The following is an 18,199-nucleotide window of genomic DNA, read 5'->3' as shown; positions in this document are numbered from 1 at the left end:
CAGGTGTTTTATCAATGATTGCTTTGAAGCTTTCTGTTTTCAGGCTATGCATATATATATATATATATATATTACTACAATTACATTCATTAGTCATTTTCTACAAAGAAATGTGTCTGTAAGTGATTTACAAATCAAATCAAATATGAACAACAAAAACATGCTAGAAATCAGATGCAAAAATAAAACAAGATCCAATAAACAGAATTCCTTAAGTGCTCAAACAACATTACTCTAAGAAGGAGAAATCCTTTCCACCCTACTAAGCAATGAACACGAGAAAAGCAGCAATAACAAATCTTTATAAATCTATGCTGGTTCAGAAGAGAGGAGCTTCTCATAGGTATCAAACAAGCATAACCTTACAATCTAACGAAGTCTCTTAAGTGGAAGTGCTTGTCACAGTGACACCTGGTCATGTAACCAAGATGGCTAGATTTTAGAGCATTTTCACCAGATTTGATAAGAAGTGCCAATCTAGGTGCATCTCTTTCCGACACATATATTTGTTTTTATTTTTTGCTGATTATGTGAAAATGGGGAGGTATGACGCAACTCCCTTAAATGGCATTTGCCATACTTGATCAGATTTACACACAAAAATATCACCTCCTGTTTTGCTGATGAGCCCATAACTGGATCTAACCAACACCAACATATACTAACTTCTCTTGAAAACCATTCTTCTTCTTTTGAAAACATACAACTGTATTGATCTGTTCAAATAATTGATTTCAGGATAATTATACTCATAAAAGTTGTAAGCAATTTCTGAAATTTAATGGTTTTGATAATGTATAGAAATAGATGTTTGTGGTTATTTGTATGAATTTTATTTGACACATTCTTTTCTGTTTTCTGTTGTTGTTGTTTTTCATTCTACATTGCCCTGGGCTCCTTCTGAAGGAATGAAAATCAAAAATATAATAAGTAAAATAATGACTAAACATTTAAGGCCAGGCAAGTAACAATCCAACAACAAAGCCAACAACTATCTTTTTATTTAGTGGTTGCTTGGTTTCTATCTGGGGCAAGCTTGAGGGTAGACTTTTGAACTTGTGCCTCTCTCCCTCAATATTCTCTACAGAGAATTTGAAGTGACTGGAGATAAATTCTGCACAAATTTTCAGACAGCATGCTCCTGAGCCTGTTAGAAGAGGTCTCTCTCACAGCCATAGATAAATCCTGTCCCCCAAACAAACATAGCTCAGTCCCACCCTGTTCCCTGCAGTGAGAAGTACATAGGAAGGAGCTTGCAGTTTCAATATCCATGCCTGATCTCACCCCAGGCACCCAAGAAACAACTGAAAAAAACCTCAAGGGGTAAAGAATGCAGCAAAGGGCTCGTGGCTCATAATGCTTTTGGCTGAAGCAGTAGATGTTGTACTGCTGGAAATTCATCTCTCTTTCTGAATATTCCTTAACATCTCGAGAATTTCACTACGGTTTTAAGAGCTCTCAGTGTAATAGTCTTACCATAAGAGTATTATACTGAGACACATATATTCCTGAAAAAGACTGAGCAGGAAGAAGGAATGCCTGACCAGACTACTAGGTGCCTGCTTGAGCAATTTCAGAATAGCATGCAGTTTGTTAGGTTCACGACTTTTTAATTTCCTCCTCACTATATTATTAGATGCCCTGGGTCAGCATCCCAAGATACACTGGCTGCTATCCCAAAAAGTTCAATATATCCAGTCTTTGGCCTGAAACAAGCCCCCTCCCCCAAATGCCTTTAAAATACATTCTTATTGAATTGTAATGTAGACTGTTATGATTTGGCCAGGTAGGGGGTTGAAAATTCACCAGCTCACTGCCAGACATGAGAGATTCTGAACATATTTTAAAGGATTGATGTTTTTAGATATGTTGTAAGCTGCCCAGAGTGGCTGGGGAAACCCAGTCAGATGGGTGGAGTATTATTATTATTATTATTATTATTATTATTATTATTATTATTGGTCAGGCCATTCTAACCGTCACATAGGAGATTTGAAGGGGAAGGGAACTTGCAATTTAACTTGCAGACTTGCGGAATGTGATATGGGAATTTGGTGCTGCATATTTGGAGACGCGAACACACACAAAAACTACCTGAAGAGGTGCTTTTATGGATCTCATTACTGAAGAGCTATAAAAACATTACTAGTTAAAAGGAATTGTTAACAAGGTAAAAAGCGGAAACCTGCAATTTAAAGGAGAAATAAGTAATACTGTATCTGTAAAAATGGCTATTCCTTTTAAAAGAAATCAATTTGCAGGAAGTATGGCCAACTATAAAGATCATGTACATCATGAATCCTGAACCAAGGACAAGGAGAATTACAGAAATAAATTACTTCTCACTGTAGTGCCATTAAAGAGGATTATAATTGTTCTGTATTCATGATTTAGTAATATTTTAATAGAGAAAATGTACCTCCAGGGTTAAAGCAGGGTATAATCCTCCTAAGTTAGTTTTTTCCAGCCTCACAACTATTCAGCTTCACAGAAGCCCTTCAGCTGTAACACAGGACCATCATAGTGGGAATTCGTGACTAGGTCATGGTTATCCAATACATCCAGCTACTTTTCCTGGGTTACAGGTGAGGTTCCCACTGGCTTGGTATTCATGAGTATTCTCAAAAGACTCTTAAAAAACAACATCAGTTCCTCAGCTATCTTCCTCCTGGCTCATAATGTTGGCGTAATGTTTTTGTTTTTAGGTTTTCTAAGTTCTGCTTTCATTTTCACAATCACCAAAAGCACTTCCATTTGCAACTGTATTTATGCCGTGGCGAGGAGAAGACAGCCACCATCCCAAAAAGAAAGTCCCCCAAAATGAAACTATCACAATGATGTAAAGTCATTCTGTCTTCTAGGAGGAAATGTGACTGCCAGCCACCCAAACGACTGCCACTCTTGGCCAAAAGAACACTGTAGGAGACTTTGGGGTAATGGTTTGGAGAACCCTCCTCTCTTCAACCCCAGCTGCTACCCTAGAACTAGTCATACACAATTCCAGTTACAGCTGGCTCAAAGTCACATGACCCAAGGTCAGCTTTTTACCTTGCTAACAATTCCTTTTAACTATATAAAAGGACTTCAAAATTTCAGTTTATTTTGATATTGGTCATATCTAGCGTTTGAATTCATCTTGGTTCAACAAACCATAGTTAACATTGGACGAATCATAGCTTTTCTGCATTTTGACCAGCCAAATTTAATCTAAAACTGAAGTAAAAGCTTCTGAATTCCTCCTCACAGCCACACCAGGTGGTGCTAGGAGAAGGAGCATGCAAGCTCAAAGCTCACCACAGTTCATTCTTATATACTGTACTACAGCTCATTCTTGCAACATTCAACTCTGGTTTAGCACTATCTCTGAATGAGGCCCTGACTGTGTGTTGTCATTCCCATGCTGGATGGACACCAATATACAAACATGTAGGAATACTTCTGCAAACATTCCTACTAGTCATGTTCTACTGCAACAGGTTTTTGAGAATTAATCCATTTTCTGCTCCTTACTATGGAAAGCAAATACCAAAACTGATTTCTTACTATTCACAATATATTATCTATCTAGCACTGTGTTAGGAATGGACAGTGTTGAACAATGTCAGGATGGTCCATTTTTCAATAATAATAATCCATTTCTCCTCCTATCCCAACATCTTAGGTGCCTTTCCTGACCAGATTTTTTTTTTTTTGCAAAACTTATGTAGCGCACATACCTGTGAAGTACTATTGAATTCAATTCAACAATGTTATCACCTTCCCTTGTATGCATTTAAGTTCCCCCAGCTGAATCCATCAACAGCTTGACTGTGAGCCACTGCATTTGACAGCAGTTGCTTGGCAACAAAATTAGTAGTCCTCTCCATAGTACCTGCAGTGCCAAGCATTCTCAGATTTTTTTTTTGGTAGAATTCTGTGACACTTCTAATACATATGGTATTATAACTTCATTTCACTGAGAAGTTAAAATATTCTATATGAAACAGTCGGAAATGGAGTTGCCTGGGTAAGTGTGCAAAGGACCGCATAACTTTAAAAAGCTAATAGTGTAACTAGTGTAAATTAGAAGCTAAGAAACTCAGGCTGCAAACCTATGCACATTTGCTTGGGAGCATGTTCCATTTAACCAGGAAATCCCCAGATATTATGTCTGGCACAATATCACTTACAGGCCTTGGGCAAGACAATTTTCCACCCCGCCTTCTCTCTCTCACACACACACGCCAAACAAATGTGCAACCAGGGCCTGCTCTAGGTAGACCCCCGGTGGTGCGGTGTGCTAGGGTGCCAGGCCAGTAGGCAGGGCGCCGCGTGGCAAAGCCGCACGGAAACCATCCTGCGCCCTGCGAGGGCGGGGGCGCCGGAGTGATCTCCGCCCCTCAGCGCCAGGGCGGCGGACCTGCTCGAGACTGCCCTGTGTGCTACATGAGGATAATGGTACTAACCTACCTGGCAGTGTTGTCCTTAGGGCTACTGAGAAATGTATGTTAACTACAGAAAGGCTATGCATAATAATGTGTTTGATCCAAAAGCTGCAGTTCCATACCTGTTGAAAGGTTACATGACAGCAGCCTTTGACAAACTTTGGTCCCCAGATATTGTAGGACTACAGCCCCCATCATCCCCAGCCAGGATGGCCAATAATTAGGGCTGTAGAACAATATCTGGAAACTGCAGATTTGGAAAAACTGCACTAGAGCATTGTGAGAGAATAGTAAAACTAAACCCACAGATGTGCTTCCATTTGCACAATTTCTTGGAAACGTAAGAAAAACTATAGAATCTACCCTTTGTTGTTGTTGCTAGCTGCCCTGAGCACCACTGAGATACACACAAATACTACACAACAGTGTGAATTCATACACAAAACAGTACTAGTGGTTCTTCCTCTCAAGTTCCCTCCAACATTTTCGTGAGAAGATTACTGTAGCTTTCCTTTAAGCTATCTAAAGACTATATCTAAAATAGATCTCTTATTTTATCTGGAATTTAGTACTCAGGGTTAAAGAGTGGATATTTAATGCTAAGAACAATTGTCAAATCTCTGTTCCCAAGATTTTTGGCAGCAAAGAGGTGAAAATCATCTTCTAATGGATGATATTTTAGTCATTTATTTCCACAGCCCGCTTAAATTAGTTTAATAGAAACTATCCTTTTAGCATACGGAAGTAAAGCTATACTTGCCAGATCTTAATGTGTTAGTATTTTAGGTGCCACAAGACTCTCTGATGCAGTGTTAGAAATGCTAATAATAATAATAATAATAACAATAATAATAATAATTTATTATTTATACTCCACCCCATCTGGCTGGGTTTCCCCAGCTACTCTGGGCAGCTTCCAACAGAAATCTTAGAATACACTAATTTCTTAAAGATTAAAAGCTTACCTAAACAGGGCTGCCTTCAGGTCTTCTCTAAAAGGTAGTTGTTTTTCCATCTGGTGGGAGGGCGTTCAACAGGGCGGGTGCTACCAGGAACCAAATAGCTCTGTAAACGAAGGTTACAGTGGCCAAACCTGAATGTCCAGTTGCCATTTTTGGGAAAGATGGCTCTAAAAATCTAATTTTTCAAATGATGGACTGACTGTGATTGATTATCAGTTTAACACCTGGCTAGTTCAGATGACAACCTTGAGCTAGGTTAAGAACTTTGAGAGCTTAAAGAAGAAAAGTCACTTGATCCAGGGACAGTCCACCATATATACTGGCCTATTCTGAGCTCCTTTTCTTAATGGTGACACAGACCATTCATCACCTAAGAATATTCTATACAACTGTGATCAAGGCAGTGGGATGGGGTAAGTGAAGACAAACTACAACAATTAACTAAAATGTTGTTCACTGCTCATGCTCAGGCTGCACAGAAAAAAAACCATCTTGGTTCCTGAAATTCATTCTGATTGTGCAGATAAAATATAACTGATAGAATTCTACAGGATGTGGTATTAGTGTGTGAAACCAGTCAAGATCCAATGATTCCCAGGCATGCACCTCCAGATGTGGAGATGTCAGGTGTCATCTTGGTGCAGAGGCATCTTCACTTGGTTGCAAGTGGCCAATAGCCAGGTGAAAAATTCACCTGGCTAATTTAGAACACTGCTCGAAAATATGCAGGTTGACATGCACAACAGAATGTCATCACTAACACAACCTTAACATTATCTCTCTTTCAATTCAACTGCCCATTTTAGTGCTGTAGTGCAACTCAACTACTTTCCTCTGCTGCTCTAGATATAACGGCAATCCTCACAGGTTTTTCCACCTAAGGGTTTAAGAATAAGGTAGTTGTCCCACCTCAGTTTGGAGTGCTATTTTTAAAAGCAGCAACTCTAATTGATTAAGTGATACCTCACAGAAAACAGAACACACTTCCTAAAAACCTCACTACTTGGCAAAGTAATGTTTTACAGCTCCAATCTTATTTCTCCATTTAATCTGCAGCAACGTGAAGCACAGTTTATGCAGCTGCAGCTAAAGTAAGATCTTACACTTGACAAGCGAGACATGACCATCTGCCTCTTCTTTAGAAGCCTAGCAGCCACTCTGCCACCCCACCTGTGTCCTTACTAGTAAGGTGTTCCCTCACACAACATGCAAGGGCCTTAGATCTTCCCCTAGGAGCAATTTGTATGCATACGTCATGCTTTTCACATGGGAATGAGAAGAAAAGAGGAAGTTTTAAAGTGAACATCAATTTTAGCCACAGTTGGAGGGAAGCAAAAATAATTTTAAAAGACAATAACTTAGATCTATGGCTGGGGCTTTATCCCATTGCAGGTAGATGCATGAAGATGAATCTCTGACACTTCTATTGTACAGTTTCCAGCTTTATAACATATTTTAAACTTTTAAGGTCTTTCACAATTCACAGAAAATGAGTTGGCAAAAACTGAGTTGGGGGGAGGGCTACTTAAGGTACCTTTCAATAAATGCAAGCATACTACAGCTACATATATTTTGTATTTCTAAAGGCCATTAAATAAACAAGATAGATCAGGATACATAAACATGTCACCATTGCTCAGTTTGAGATATTCTACCAATAAGTTTTCTGTCCATAAAAATCCATTAAGGTGGTGCACTTATTCCATTTATGATTGCTGTGATATGCATATTGCTGCCTTTGGTCATTTAACCTGCAGCCAAAGTACATAAGGAATCAGCTATTCCCTCTCCCCCAAAAAAGTGCTGGATATTACCTTAATTTGATTCCACATGATGGTCTGTTGTCATAATGACAACAGGTTCTTTCCCCTCAAAGCTACTACAGCAGGGGTGCCCAAACGTTTTTCAAAGAGGGCCAGATTTGATGAAGTGAACATGTGTGAGGGCCAACCAAAGTTGTTGAGCTTTTTTAGGATTGAAGTTGTTCAGCTTTTTTAACGCAAGGTTGTTCAGCTTTTTTTAGGATTGAAGGTGCTGAGTTTTTTGTGGGATTTTACCCCATGACATATACTGCCACAGGGGCTGGATTAAATTGACCGGCGAGACCAATGAAAATGCAGTATCTTCAACAGACACTGCAGCTTCCATAGGCTTTGTAACAAGGGCTTGGTAGACCAATTCTTTCATAGAAAGTGGAACTGAGATAAATGGGACTTACTTCCAAACATGGTTTACACACTAAAAGTTTGTTGAAACAGAGTCAGGAGTCCCAGCTTGGCCCCACGATTGTGGGTGCCCAAGGCCATGGGTGCCATGCAGCATGTATGGCCCTGGCACTGAAATTTGTGGGTGCTCAGGCACCCAGGGAGTTGGCACCTATGGGTGAAGATATCTCAGATTTTTAGGCAACCAAATTGGTGTTTAGGTCCCATCCCTATCCAGAGTAACTGTTTAGCAAGTCCAAACTCATGTCCTCACAGTTTTTTTGTTTTTTTTTTTACTAAAGCCCTGTAGATAGCTCAGGCAGTAAAGCATGAGTCTCTTAATCTCAGGGTTGTGGGTTTGAGCCCCATGTTGGGCAAAAGATTCCTATATTGCAAGTGGTTGGACTATGATCCTTGTGGTCACTTCCAACTCTACAATTCTATGATTCTATTATTTTCTCCAAATATTTGAATTTAAGCTGCCGGGGGGGGGCACTTCTCTGTATATGAGGCATGTGCAATGAGTTCTCTTTAAAAAAAGCCATAGTGGAAAACCAACAAAAATGCAGAATTGAAGAGAAAATAGAATGTGGTTAGAATGCACATTCTTATCGAGTAGATCTTTTACACATGAATGGCACCCCAGTTGCTGTATTGTTTGCATTACTCTTACATTACAGAAAGACTAACTTTAGAAAATAAGTGTGTTCTGTGTTTTTTAAAGGTTTCCTATTACACAACCTGCCACAGCAAACGTTTTCTACAGAAGCTCACACGAAGCTTGAGAAGGCCATGACATTATGTCAAAAGGCATGCGCACCAAGAAGCACATATGATTTTCTGGAAAAACTCTCACTCCCCTTCTAGATTTTTCAAATCCTGGCTAGGTAAGTATGTAACATCAATGTTAAATGCCCTAATCCCTTACACTTCCACCCATTTCATGGGGAAAGAACACCATGTGGGATGTGGATAACCAGCAACAGGACCATATACCGAACACTGCATGCATTCCTCAAACAACATCTGGAAAGCCAAAGGTTCCCCATTCCTGCTTTTAAAGCTAACATGCAATATCTGGCATTCACTATAAGCAAAAATATCAAGTTGTGAAGGGATGCTGCTGTTGATTCCACAACATATTTAACTCAAAACCATTAGTTCACATTGCAGCCACACCTACTGTACCTCAGACTAGTCTTGCTTCATAATGTAGCAGCTAATTTGCCCAATGTCACATGTGCAAAGCTAAATGGAAAGGAAAAAGAGACAGGATAGGGCTACATGCTACCATGTTCCTGCCTCCAACTACAGTTGACTATTAGACTCAAGGGGGTGCGATTCGACTATTGAGCCCCATAAACTGTGCAAGGTTGAAATTATTGTCGCAACACAATGTTTAATTCCTGCTTAGTAATTCAACTAGTTTGCAGGTTTTACCTGCAGCAATCTATTCAAGGTTTGGATAAAGCATTGTCTCACAATTAGATATGCAATTCCATTCAATAAACCAAGTTATGGTTTTGCATTTAATGCCCATCTCATTTTTCAGTTCATTCATTTTTAAAAGAAAAGAAAATCAATGTTCTTTTGATATTGGTACATGCATAAGGTTCTATAATCATCAATGCAGGTTCAAATGCCTTTCCGCAATCCTATGTCATCCAAAACAAAAACAAGAGTACCTAGATCTAAAGTGAAGATGTAAAGGAAAACTGCTTCAAAGAGCAGCAGCTTTAGCAAAAACCTTTCAAGCCAGTAAACTTCAAGAGGAGTAAGACAAAAAAAATCCACATAAATATATAAGCTTGTTTTAAGAAGAAAACAGTAATCCCTGACTATTATAGGTGACTTCAGAACCACTGGCAATAATCTTTGAGAATTCCTGGAGAACAGGTGAAGTCCCAGCAGACTGGAGGAGGGCAAATGTTGTCCCTATTTTCAAAAGGGGGGGAAGAGAGGACCCAAACAATTACTGCCCAGTCAGCCTGACATCAATACCAGGAAGGATTCTAGAGCAGATCATTAAGCAAACGGTCTGTGAGCACCTAGAAAGGAACGCTGTGATCACTAAAAGTCAGCATGGGTTTCTGAAAAATAAGGCATGTCAGACTAATCTGATCTCATTTTTTGATAGAATTACAAGCTTGGTAGATGAAGGTAATGCTGTGGATATAGCCTATCTTGATTTCAGCAAGGCCTTTGACAAGGTGCCCCATGATATTCTTGTAAAGAAGCTGGTAAAATGCGGGTTAGACAATGCTACCATTCAGTGGATTTGTAACTGGCTGACTGTCCGAACCCAAAGTGTGCTCATCAATGACTCCTCTTCATCCTGGGGAGTAGTGACTAGTGGGGTGCCACAGGGTTCTGTCTTGGGCCCAGTCTTATTCAACGTCTTTATCAATGACTTGGATGATGGGCTTGAGGGCATCCTGAGCAAGTTTGCAGACAACACCAAATTGGGAGGAGTGGCTAATACCCCAGAGGACAGGATCACACTTCAGAATGACCTTAACAGATTAGACAACTGGGCCAAAGCAAACAAGATGAATTTTAACAAGGAGAAATGTAAAGTACTACACTTGGGCAAAAAAATGAAAGGCACAAATACAGGATGGGAGACACCTGGCTTGAGAGCAGTACATGTGAAAAGGATGTAGGAGTCCTGGTAGACCACAAGCTTGACATGAGTCAACAGTGTGATGCAGCAGCTAAAAAAGCCATTGCAATTCTGGGCTGCATCAATAGGAGTATAGCATCTAGATCAAGGGAAGTAATAGTACCACTATATTCTGCTCTGGTCAGACCTCACCTGGAGTACTGTGTCCAGTTCTGGGCACCACAGTTCAAGAAGGATACTGACAAGCTGGAACGTGTCCAGAGGAGGGCAACCAAAATGGTCAAAGGCCTGGAAACGATGCCTTATGAGGAACGGCTTAGGGAGCTGGGTATGTTTAGCCTGGAGAAGAGAAGGTTAAGGGGTGATATGATAGCCATGTTCAAATATATAAAAGGATGTCATATAGAAGAGGGTGAAAGGTTGTTTTCTGATGCTCCAGAGAAGCGGACACGGAGCAATGGATTCAAACTACAAGAAAGAAGATTCCACCTAAACATTAGGAAGAACTTCCTGACAGTAAGAGCTGTTTGACAGTGGAATTTGCTGCCAAGAAGTGTGGTGGAGTCTCCTTCTTTGGGGGTCTTTAAGCAGAGGCTTGACAGCCACATGTCAAGAATGCTTTGATGGTGTTTCCTGCTTGGCAGGGGGTTGGACTGGATGGCCCTTGTGGTCTCTTCCAACTCTATGATTCTATGATTCTCTATGATTCTAGTGTTATTGGCACCATGTCCTGTAAATGCCTCAACCAAATACAGTTACTGTAGTTCTTTTTACACTAATATTGTCATTTCACAAGCTTTTGAAACAATTATCATATGTAACAATTGAGTTGATGATAATGAAACATGTTAACTCTTTTTTAAAAAATGTAGCAACTGAGTTGATAAAGTTGATAATAATGAAACATATTAACACACACACACACACACACACACACACACACACACACACACACACATATATATATATATATATATATATATATATATATATATATATATATATATACCTTCTGTTGCCAGCATGTGAACAGAGAGAGAAAGAGAGATAGAGAGAGACTCGTTAAACTATAAACTTTAGCCGAAGTTTCTTCATAGTGATGAGATTCTGTACTTAAGAAGTGAACCCTCCTGTGGCTTTTCACTGGGCTTTTGCTAGCTCGGTCAATAGAGCATGAGAATCTGGATTTCAGGGTATTATGGGTTTCAGCCACATGTTGAGCAGAAGATTCCTGCACTGCAGAGGGTTGGACTAAGATGACCCTTGGGGTCCCTTCCAACTTTACAATTCTATGGTTCTATGAATGCCTGTCGAAAAGACAACTTCAGCAGCTGTAGATTTTCTCATCCCTGTCCCACAGATGTTAAGATATAAGAACCCTCTTCCCAACACATTGTATATGATCAGCCTAACTCTTTAGCAATTAGAGATCAAGAATTTGAAGCAGAAGCCTTTTAAAGAGAAGTGAGGGTGGGGGTGGGGAGAGGAGGCCACACATGCACAGGTAGGCACCACCTACACAGGTGCTGAGCAGAAGTCAGTAACAGCCGTATGCAAACTTTCTTTCAAAGCAATAGAAAATGTTTTGTCAATGAACATGAGACTAGGTACTTCCCTTCCCTTCCCTCCCCTCTCCTCTGCAGTGATGGGGAGGTGTGTGTTGGGGGGGGGGAGTCTGAAAAGGTGAAATTGCCAAAGTGGCTTTAAACTCAATTATCATTTTCACATCTACAGTGAAAGCACTTCTCCCAAGGTGATACAGATGTTGCAGGAAAAGCATGTCTATTTCACAGCTGTTCTTTGCTGCGTAACAAGAAAATGCACAACTAGTGCATTAACAGCTGGGTGGTGTTCCCCCAATAGGAACTGCTAACATTTTTTTAAAACCCACCCTAGCACTTTCACCTTAAGAAAGAAGGAGGGAGGGAAAAGTCCACCTATATAAAAGCACAGAAATTTGGCAACTCTACAGAAATACATGGGTTTTCAACAAACACCCCACACAAAACTGTCTGCTGAAATAAAAATAACAATATGTTGATATCTGGTGGTTATTACCAGTGAACACAGTACTGCTCAGGCTGAACTACTTGCAAACCAAAATGAAACCTACACACCTACACACACACACACACACACACATACACACACACACCAGAAGAGGGCATGTTCAAAATGCAGTAGTCACCTAATAACTATTATTTTACCCCCTTTTCTATAGGTTTATCCTGATTATTCCCGTCTCATTAATCATTTTTCGTTCAGTATTTTCAGGCGATTAGTAAGCACCCAAATATTCAGCTTCTCTTCATTTTGCAACAAATGAAGTTTAATGAGAGATTCAGTGGCTGATTCTGCTATTCAATACCATATGTCCAACAGAAGTATAAACTATTTTTATAACTAATTACCCATGAATGATCATGAATCTTAGTGGAAGAGGTGTAACCTTAGGGGGATCTGAATGCAAGATCTCAAAATTTAAACATATGGGAGACACATTTATTAATAGTGCCCGAGATTGTGTATTTATTACTAGATTAAAACCTAATACATACAATATATAAACTAAGGAAGCAGTAGAAATTTGAGTAGTGGTTGTTATTTTAGAAAAGCAGAGTTCAGCTAAGCTCAAAGTCCCATTGAAATAAAGATGATAATAACCTGGTCATCAGGAAGAGCACAAAGCAGACCTTCTGAGTTACTCAAACTCTGGACTGCTGACAATTAGCTCAGTTGGTTAGAGAGTACTGCTTATAACACCAAGATGGCAGGTTCAAACCCTATATGGGCCACCTTGATTACTTTTGAGGTCCCTTCCATCTCTCTGCGATTCTATTATGATTCTATGGACACCTCTGTGGACAAGGTCCTCTCCCACATATCCACCAACTGAACTTCAGGTGGTGGCAGGATGCAAAGAAGACCCTCCTCAATGACCCGTGGATGTTAAGATTCATGAGCAAAACCTACTGAATGGATAATCCACATTAAATGTGAAACCTAACCATGGGTTTGACATCAAGTGCACACCCAACAAAGGATAGCCTATCCCATTTCCCTCCTTAGTATTGCATTTGTATCCTGTATTCATACTTTGTGATGCTTTAAGTTTGCAGATGTTCTAAGGCTTCAAAAATCTTCCATCAGGCTGCCTTGGGATAAAAACTGCACTGGGATCTACCTCAAGATGGAGCACGAAAAGAAGTAGCAGACTTTCCCTGAGGTTTTCCTGAATGCTATGCAGACTTCCGGCTACATCAGGCATCCCCAAACTTCGGCCCTCCAGATGTTTTGGACTACAATTCCCATTTTCCCCGACCACTGGTCCTGTTAGCTAGGGATCATGGGAGTTGTAGGCAAAAACATCTGGAGGGCCGCAGTTTGGGGATGCCTGGGCTACATCTACAGATACTGGGATGAAGAACCACAGAGCTTTGGGAAATATAAATTCCACTAGTTTCCATTCAAAGGTAGATTTCTAGGTTAAGAACACTGCTGTTAGAAATCTTTTGTTTCTGGACCATTTGCATAAAAAGGGACAAAGTGATAGCAGGCCTAAGTATGCTTACTTAGAAGCAAGTCCCACTAATTCAATGTTACTCCAGCCTTGCCATTATAGCCAGATTTTTTAATTTCAAGGGACATACAAAAACTGAAATGTAGCATCCCGGTTTCAGAGACAAAGGCCATGTGAAGTCCCTCCTCTATCCAGGCACTGTTACCATGCTAGGTCCTCCGTTCTTGTGAAACTTTGCAGAACTCAAGTTGAAACTGTCATCGTACCAAGGAGGGCACTGATAGAAATGATGGATCATGTCCACCTCCCTCCCTCTCCTGAAGGTAGACTATGGCTGTTAAAGGCTTCAAACTCAAATCCATCGTGCTCCACTAGCTCTCATCCAGTAAACCTCACACTCTAGGCTCCAGGGTATGTTTCCTAAGGCACACAAAACCACTATCCTGCTGAGCCTAAACAGGCCTGGTCAGTGCCTGGTTTGGTCACTACCTCTGGTCCACTGTAGGTTCCATGGTGGAAGAATGCAATGAAATTAAAAATGAGTAAATCATAAGCTGTCAAACAAACATGAAATATATGTCAGCCTGGAATAACAGGCTCTTAAAGCCTATAGCACACACACCCTTCAATATTTGCTCCAATGGGCAACCCCTAGAGCCAACCCAAAGCATTTAGCTGCCTGTGGTTGTGCAGCAAATTGTGCACTTCTCCCCAAGTCAAGGTGCACAGTACCCAAGGCCAATCAAGATATTTTAGCAGTTGAGGCAGAACACCCCACAAATGCCTCTTCCTCCAATCACCTGCAGATTTTTCTTGACACCCTGAAGCAGTAACCCCACTCTGCCCTGGCAAATCCCTCCACCCCTTGGCAGCTTAAGAGCCACAAATCAACACTGATAAACTATATTTTCTTGGAAGCCTTAAGCTGAAAGTGTGTGTTGAACAAAACAGTGCATGACATATCATTCTTATTTCCAGCTTTATTCTTCTAAAGGGTAGCAGTTTCTGTTCTGACTCCTTGCATGACTCTCCTCCAAGACCAGATATATAATATTCTGTTTTATCATTATGCTACATTTCCTCAAGACTAATGATAGACTCAATATTCATATTCAAACCCAGATTTGCTGTCTAGCACTCATAGAATGCTTTGATCTTGGCACCTGCCTATGGCAAAGACATCTATTCTTAAAAAGAAATCCAGTCAAAATGAAAGGGTTTTTTTATAGGGGGAGAATAAGGTAGTAAAGAAACAGTAGTAAAATCAGAATTCTACAACAATATCCAAGCAACACATGTCAGCATGTGTCTGCTTTACAATCGATTTTCAGAAAGAAAGAAAAAAGTATTTCAAGCTTTATTTATTTTGTGAAACAATGAATCAGTATAAGGTCCAAGTAGTTTGATGGAAAGGGTTTCCCAGCTTCCTGAAGTCTGAATGTTGCATCCCTCAAGCTATTGCTAGTAGGTGAAACTTTATATTTAGCCAAATATTGTTTCAGATCATTGATTTTTACACAAATTTCTTGCTGTGTATCATATTCCCAGAGGCTCACTTAGAACAATCTATGCCACCTACCATGACTTTGAAGTACCTCTATCATCTACCATGACTTTGAAACACCAAACTTATTTTCTGTTCTAACTCTTCTAGAACTGTGGGCACAAATGTGGTTTTGAAGATGTTACAGAAGTCTTGGTTTTTCATCAGTGAGGGGAAAGGGAGACACATGCCCTGAACTACAGAATTGCAGTTTAGTGAGATTTCTGCACACTTGCTCAGGGGTGAATTCTACTGGAGCTGACTCTGAAGGAAGAATACTCAGTACTGCAATCAGTTTCAACCAAGCGTGCATAGAATCTTTCTGCAATCCCAAACACACTTACTTAGCTCCATTGCGATTTGGGTCTATCTGTGTGGAATATATATATACAGTATATACAAGCCATCTAGGCTTTGCACAAGTGCATACAAGATTTACAAAACATGTTAGAAACATACAGAGTCATCTTTCTAAAGGCAATGATGTTCTTGGCTAAGATTTTGCATCCTTCACAGATACCTTTACTACATACTTTCCCTCCCCCTCCCCCAAATGGGGTGGTATTGGAAACAGTGCCCCTTATTTTGTCAAGTAACAGAAAGCCAAGAAGCAACTGTACACAAAATATTTAAAGGGCGATGGGAGAATATTAAGGCAAACCAAGTGATTAATTTTTATAAATGAAAAGTCTGGTAGTTCAAGCATCTGTGTGTGTAAGAACATATAATCTGAGTATTCTGCACCCTATCTCATACCAACAAAAAGGCCAAAAATGGTTCTCCATTGATGTGGGAGAAGGCACTTTAGGCATACTTCAAAGCTCCTCTTGCACACATCCCAAGACTGAACCCCTCCATTAAAAGGCTCATCCTTCACATTATATGCCAGTCGAGCCTTTAATTCTGAACATTTTCCAACTCTCTGTATCTCCTTGCTCATCGTTAAACATGAGTGGCGATCTGAACCGGTCGTGAAGAGAAGCATCCTTTTGGAGTCACAAAATCCCTTCACACTGACAATCACTCAGGAATGAAGTGGGAGGGAGAGAGAGAGGGAGAGAGGCATCACGAATCAAGCTGTCCTTTATCTCCCCAGCCACGCACCCCATGACCTGCAGCTAAGAAGCACAGGGCAGGCAGCCCACAGAGCTCTCCTTGAGAAAGCACCACCAGGCAGCGAGAGGAGGGGAATCAAGGAAGGCGCCTCGTTTCCCGGCCACCTTTGCATTGCACCGTACCCAGCATCACAACACTGCCTGCGCCTCATCTCTCTTACACACCCGCGCGCACCTCTGAGTCCCACGGAAGGCGCACTGCATCCTCGGCTGTGTCTGGAAAGAGACGTCCCAATCCCCCCCCCCGGTGTCACCAAGAAGCAGCCAAACGGGCCGAGCACAACGGGCAGCCTGAGCTACGGAACCTCCTTCGAAGGAGAGGAGCCAGCAAGCACGCTATGACTATTATTATTATTATTATTATTATTATTATTATTATTATTATTATTATTATTATTATTATTATTACCACTCATTCTATTATTATTATTTCCGACTGGAAGACGAGTGCGCCCTCCTCGCCCTCATCTCACCAACCACGGCCCGTTCTCCTCGCCAAACACGGCTCCACGCTGCAGTGAAATGCACACCCGTTGCTCGAGAAACAGGAGGGAAAGTTCTGGCCGCTGCCGTCGCCGTTCGCTCCCTCGCTCGCCTTGCCTGCCTGCCTGGCAGCCTCTGCAAACAAGCCCCGGAGCTGGAGCTCCGCCGCGCGCCGCTCTCTCAGCTCCTCGGCTCGCGCGCTCTCCAGAAAAGAAGCCGCCGCCAGACGAGCGAGCAGCAGAAGCGCTGCCCGAAGTTGCGAGCGTCGCCGTCTCCCGTGCTGCACCCCTGCCGCCCAACACACGCACACCCGCACCCGCACACCCCTTGCCAAGGAGCTACCCCGGCGGCGGCGGCGCCTCAGTCGCCCTCCCTCCCCTTCGGCTCACCTGCGAAGAGACAGCTCGCCTCGCCGCGCTGTTCCTCTTGAGGAAAGACTTGAAGCGGCAGGATTTGGGGTGGGGGTGAGATTCTCGCTTCCCGCCCCCCTCAAAAAAAACTGCCCCACCACCCCCAAATTCGAAAGGTCACGCTCGCCCGGGGAAAGCCCTTCGCGCTGCTCCCCCCGCGGCCAGAGGAGGCTTCTTCATCTCGCAGAAGATGCCCGCTTCGCCTCCGAGTCCGGGGCGGAGGGAGAGCTCCCTCTTAGCACCTGGCCATCTCCCGGCGCCGCTGGGTGGGTACTAGTACCAGGAATAATAATAATAAGCAGCGGCAGCGATAAAAGCGGCTAGGTCACGCCCCCCCCGTCCCGGCTCCTCCTATAGGAGCCGCCGGGAGGCTCGGCTCGCGCACGATGGTAGCCTTTACGTAACCTCTCCTCCTCCTCCTCCTCCTCACCCACAGAAGAAGAGAAGGGAGAGCGGAGCCGGCCAATCGGCGCGCGTGGCGGAGGCTTTGGCCCCGCCTCCCGAGCCTCCTTCCCTTGCCGAGCAAAAGCCTGGAGAGCTTTCTTCTTCCTCCGGCCGCTAGGTCTGTTTACGTAACCAGCCCGCCCTTCTGCATCTCTCTTGAGCCGCCTTCACGCAGCCGTCCAATCGCTTCCCCAGAGGCAGAAGCTCAAAGAAAAAAAGGTTGGGGGTGGGATTCCCGCGATGATTGGAGCCCTGAGTCCGCTAATGCTGCTCTTCTGGTGCGCGGACTTGAAATGCAGCCTTGTGCAAAGCAGTGGGACGTGCTTTTTCATCGGCATGGGAATCCTCAGTAGGATTGCTACGCGATGCATGGACCTAGGAAGTGCTTTATTTTTAAGGGATGGCAATGGGGGGTGGGGGTGGGAATCACCCGCTCAATGTTTTTCCTAAAAGCATCTTCCTGGGTGGCCA

At 42.2% G+C, this 18,199-nt stretch overlaps 1 protein-coding gene across 1 annotated transcript in view; it reads right to left on the bottom strand.

The window, feature by feature from the left end:
- The window catches only part of GALNT13 (polypeptide N-acetylgalactosaminyltransferase 13), a 147,504-nt gene extending 130,141 nt beyond the window's left edge, over positions 1–17,363 (bottom strand). Inside the window, exon 1 of the mRNA XM_035131738.2 lies at positions 17,264–17,363. The gene's annotated coding sequence lies outside the window, so the exon portion shown is untranslated. The remainder of the gene's footprint in view (positions 1–17,263) is intronic.
- Positions 17,364–18,199: the final 836 nt, after the last annotated feature.

Source organism: Zootoca vivipara, chromosome 1, assembly GCF_963506605.1.
Source record: "Zootoca vivipara chromosome 1, rZooViv1.1, whole genome shotgun sequence".
In the NCBI taxonomy this organism is placed as follows: domain Eukaryota; kingdom Metazoa; phylum Chordata; class Lepidosauria; order Squamata; family Lacertidae; genus Zootoca; species Zootoca vivipara.
This window is presented reverse-complemented; position numbering and strand designations above follow the sequence as displayed.